The following is a 6,000-nucleotide window of genomic DNA, read 5'->3' as shown; positions in this document are numbered from 1 at the left end:
TTTTTCTTTCCTGTGTTTTTTACATAGCACAGAAACAGAATTTAAAAAAAAAAAAATTTTTTTTAGCAGACACACTTCTTTAAAATTTTGTGCGGTTAAAATCTGAAATATATATAATGAATGAAATATGACGAGTCTCTAAAGCAGCGGTTCCTAATATTTTTATCTCGATATGTAATTTTATATGGAAAAATACGAGCGAAATCGGTCAAATAGTTCTGAGAAATTGAATTTTAAAAACAGTCATTCATAAAATTCGATTTCTCAGGAACATTCAGCCAATTAGGCTCAAAGTTTGTATTCTGACACGTAAAATTTTGTTCTTCAAAAAGATATTAAAAGTATATACCTTACAATTCATGTTTTTTTTCGCTTGTTATTAAATAAAAATATTTATTAAAAATTATTTTAGCTTGGAATTATCATTGAATAAACGAATTTGATAATTATAAGTAAAATTTTTCAATACGCCTAAAAAGTTCTCGAGATATGGCAAAAAATTAAGGAACCGTTCTTCTGACAAAATTATGGGGACTAGATTGCGGCTACTCTGTATATCTTGGAGGGTCGTGGTAGCCCAATGGTTAGAGAATCGACACCAGTCTGGAGGAACCGGAATTCGATTGTTGACTCCGCTAACACCGACCGAGTACATGCATGCTCGTAAAGTCTGTGGAATAGAGAGACCAGCGGTCGGTAGCTGCGCAGTACCATGGGTACACGGATCTTACAAATTTTAAAATGATAGCTGGTTAAAATAAGTCCTAATTCTCGGAACCTGAACCCGTGACACTATGGATAGTTAAATGATTATCCATATTAGATTGCCTTTCAAAAACAGCGCATTCTTGGTAGAAAACAAATCTTCAATGCAAAAAACTGAAAATAAATAAATTAATAATTATTCAGTAACACTTACTAAAAATGCAATAAATTGAAAACAAAATTGAACTAATAATAATAAAATCTTATGGCATCTAGTAAAAAAGATAAGATAAAACATAATTTGCAAAATTCGAAATATTGTATTGCTATTACAAAAAACGCATTCACACAATATTTATGAGCTCTAGTAAACCAAGAAATGAAACATTCATTTGGGGATTTCACTTTTATAAACATGAAAAGAAGAAGAAAAAAAAAAAGATAGTCAAAAGGATATTAAAATAACCTTAAATTTACACACAAGTTTATGAGTCATTTACTAGTTGGTGAACTATACTACAGTACAGAACCTCTTATCCGGAAATCAGAAAACCAAAACAAAATTCGATAATTTTTTTTCTTCTTCCTCATAAGAGTTTTCTTTCTTTTTTAAAAGATGTTTAGCTTACCATCATTTCAGAAATAATCATTAGTGTATTACTTTATCGTTTTTTCTTCTTCTTAAGATTATTTCTAAATTTTTTTAAGTTGGGTTTGACAATAAAAAAACTGCTTTTTGTACGATTCAGAAAACCGGAAAAATCATTTATCCGGAATAGCGATGGTCCCGATCTTTCCGGATCATCGGTTCCCTACTGTATCTGAAATGAGCAGTCACTTTCTGATTGGAATGTATCAAGATCTTCGAAATGTTTCGACTGTCTCCAATTTAATGTGCTATTGCATTTTATGATTTCAAGTACTGTTAAATTCAAGAAAGATAACACAATCAACGTTCTTTTTACAATTTTATTTCAATGGCATAGTTTATTGTTTGTGTGTATTATTTAACAGTGGCAAACTATATACATCTAGTACAATTCTTTCCTTTCATACATCTTACTTGCAAGAAAGCTGACATCGGGGAAAAATATATTTTTGATATTATAAAAGTTCACACATTTTTGTATTAAAAACTAAACATCTTCACACAAACTTTTTTTAAGCTGAAAATTATATTATTAATCAATAGGTGTTAAGAAATAAATTAGCTAGGAGAAATAAAGAACATGGGTCAGATATTATGAGTTTTTTTTCCTTCATAAATATAAATTTTGATAAGTATTCTATATACCTATATCCAGCATTTACATTAATGCACTAACTCAAAAAACATTTTATAAAAATTCTCTATATCAGTTATAATAAGTGCTACAGATACAGCAATGAAGAAATATAAACCTAGATGGGAACTTTCAATCCATTAAATCATTAGCAAGCTAAGCCATGTCTAACCTAAAGTTACGTTACATACATCCAGAAAGTAATACATCATTAGGTAATACATATGTAACCTAGTGCTTTCGAGTCTCACACGATATTAGGATTCACTACAAAGTTGAGCTTTTTAAAGGTTAATGGCCATTGTTAAGATGTATGTATTATGGGCTTCACACTTAAACTGACTAGTATTGGTTAGACCCAGTAGTAGCCTGTTAAAAATGAAAGTACTGGAGATTCTTCAGGCTTTAACGAACTAGAATTAGTAACCTAGGATTAAACAAGTAAACCTAAGTTTTTTTTCTTGCTTGCTATATCTGTATCACTCAAATTCAAAATAACATTTAATTATTGGATAGGGTAGCAGGTTTTTAAAGGTTCGAACATATGAGGCCCTATATTAAATGAATCTTATTGCATCATACTTAGAGTTAAAACAAACAGTTAATACAATAAATTACCAACACAACACCCATGATGATATAAATAGGACCCATGGGTAGGAAAATAATTTTTGAGGCTATCTACCTAAGCTATCTTGAAAAATAAAGATTTTTTTTACATTCTTTTACATTTAGCCTCATAAAGATATCATATGGTTATGTTGTATCTATTATTTAATGAAAGAAGTGAAGTTACCAAGCAACTGATGTCTTTCATAGCCTGAAATGTTTTTTTTTTTTTAAATTGAAAACTATTAGAATAGTTTAAGGTTAAAAAAATTACATATATTTTTTTTTTTCAGTTTCATAGATCTCCAGCATTAAATCAGTATATTAGAGCATAGTAATTATGTTTTAAGTTACTTTGAATTATTATAAGAAAAAAATTAATAACAAATAGTAAAGACAAAAATTATCTAATTGCAAGTGAATAAGCATATGTTGCTAAAAATTCATAACTATATTTTCTTGTAATTCTTCATATGTTATTATGCATAAATTTGCTTACGTTTTTTTTTATCACATTATAACCAAGTATTGTTCCTTACTTTAAACTTAATAAAACCCCATTTTTATGCTAAAAATGTTCAACAAATTTAGATTCATTTATTTGAGACAAAAGCATTTATTTTTTATTTTAATTTCTATTTATTCTTTTCTCTTAACATTTAAGTTTAAATTATGATCACACAATTATTGAATGTTAAAAATTGCTTTTAATTATTGTTAATTATCGATATACTATATTTAAAAATAAAGCTATTTTATGAAGATCAGATAAATTATCATCTGACAGACACCAATTTATAATGAACAGTGGTAAGATCTTTTAAAAATATGAAATTCTTTTTCAAGATCCAGAGATGCCAACTTGCATTGAAATTTTTCTTAAGAAAAGGTATAATTTTGAAAAAAAAAAAAAAAAAAACATTTTTTTTTTTTTAAAGTTGTAATTTACAGAAATTACAACTAAAGCAAGCCTTCAAAACCTTTAACTAGAATATGAAAAAGAAGCCGGCTGATAACAGCCCACAGAAAAATGACAACTAAGCATAAAAAAAATCCTGGGATGGCCCAGTTGGGGACAAGCAAGGGAAGCGACCTTGGTGCTGCAGGGTTAGTACAGCAAACTTTTGGCTTCATGCGCTACTAAAGAGAATTAAGTCAAGTCACATACAGACATATTGCTTCCACTTTCAACTATTATATAAAGATTTATTTTTATAGAAGTTGAAGTAGGTTTCAAAAAATAATTCCTATTCAATAAAATAGCCGGCAAAAAATAACATATAGAGAAATGATAATAAGGGAAAAAATATCCTGGGATGGCCTAGAAAATAACAAAATAAATAAAGCAGTCAATAAAATAGTAATAAAGAAATAAAAGCGCTGATTTGGGGCAAGATTTTTTCTTCTTCATAATTTGACAGAATTCAAATTTTTTGGAAATAATGGAAAATACTTGGTAGTTGGCATCGCTGGAGACTTGTTATCAAAATCGCAAATTTTCAATATTGTTATATCACACTTAATATTAATATATAAAAACAATAAAATCTTTAAAAATGTAGCAATTTTTAAAAATAAAAAATCATAAATACAATTTAAATATACACGATATATATCATATTTAGTCATAAATAATAAATACATTTCTTATATAATTATTTATATTTTGCATAAATATGGACAAAAAATTCATTTTCAGGAACTTTATAAGATAAGTTCCCATAGAATGGATTGAAATGAGAAAGGAAACAATGACAGGTGAAAAATGAAATACATAAAAAGGTGAGGAGGAAGAATATACAATTATATACAAAACCACAAGTGCAGAAATATTACAGCACAATGACTAGTACCTTTGGTATTTATAATTCAAAATTTATAAGCTTATTCTTAATGATGCATTATAATTTTTATTAATACTTTTTACAAAATTATCTTTAAATTCAGCTGCAGTTTTTATATATAAAAATAGGTAAATGAAGAGTTTCGATTCTTTATCTAAAAATAATATTTTCACAGAACTTTAAACAAAAGAATTCCATTGTTGCAGTCAAATAACTGAATCACTTAAAAGAAAAGCTAATATCCATAGAAAAAAACAAACTATATAATGTGAAGAATTTTCCTCCCAGTAAATCAAGTAAGGTATTAAATCAGTAAGGAAAAAAACTAAACATACATGAATGTATTTTTAATATACCTTATTAATTGTTTATTTAAAAAGAAACAAAACTGATTGACATTTTTTTTAATACAATACCTCTTATGGGAGAAAAAGTTTTTATTTTAGTAAAGCATCTCACAGTTCTAATATGAATACAAGCATATTAAGAATAAAAATGTATTTGTTTTTAGATTTCCTTTTTCTGGGTGCATTTTTTTTTCTTCTACTTTTCAATTATTTGTTGAAAGAATTTAAAAATGTATTAATTTTTTTACAAGTTTTTCACAACAATAAAGTATTTAGTCACATTATACACTTGCATACCAGAAGGTAATATCTATTTAGAAAAAAAATAGTTTTGTTAAATAATTAATTTTAGAAGAAACTTTACAATTAGGAATACTGTTTGAATTCAAGCTTTGAAAAAGGTTAAATGGAAAAAATTTAAACATTTGTAAACTAAAAATTGTCACGGGAAAATGTAAACAATAAGTTATGATATTGTCAATCCCATTACAAGCATAGAAATTAATTTATAAAAAAACTGACAAATAAAAAAAGATAAAACACTTTAACAGCAACAAATTTTACAAATTAAATAGAAAACAAAATGACCTGGTAAAAACAAACACTAAATCTTAAAATAATCAAGATACAGTCTTGCTGTTGTTAAAATCCTATAATTATAGGTTTTAGAATTTCATACCTCATACAATTCAAACAAAGCTAATGACTAGGAAATTTTGTATTCACACAATACATTTACAAAGTCAAAGACTAAAATGATTGATCAAATGTTTTAAATCATTTTACTTACAATATTTTTTAAACAAATCATAAATTAACTCATTCTTTATTTTTGTATTATTTGGATAATATAGAATAACAAATATTTATACAATTCCTAAACAGTTTTAAAGAAATGTAATTTAAAACATTAATTCATTAGACTCCTGATTATCTGACACTTACAACTTTTTGACTTGCATTTAAACAGAGCCAAGAAGGTTTCTCACAACTACTTTTAAATGATATTTAATATTAAAATTATGATATATCGCTAGAAAGTATCAATATTTCATTATATTTTTTAAAATTGTATTTATCATTACATTTGCCAATGTTTAGCTCATACAAAAGGAAAAGAACCTATTTATTTAAACGTTATTATTAATCAAAACTTCAATGAATTAAATATAACAATACATTAATTAAGAAACATCTTCATGTTGTTTTGCT

Source organism: Parasteatoda tepidariorum, chromosome 4 (assembly GCF_982258835.1).
Source record: "Parasteatoda tepidariorum strain Cologne lab strain chromosome 4, Ptep-v5.0, whole genome shotgun sequence".
Lineage (NCBI taxonomy): Eukaryota > Metazoa > Arthropoda > Arachnida > Araneae > Theridiidae > Parasteatoda > Parasteatoda tepidariorum.
The sequence above is the reverse complement of the archived record's forward strand: the minus strand, read 5'-3'. Positions refer to the sequence as shown.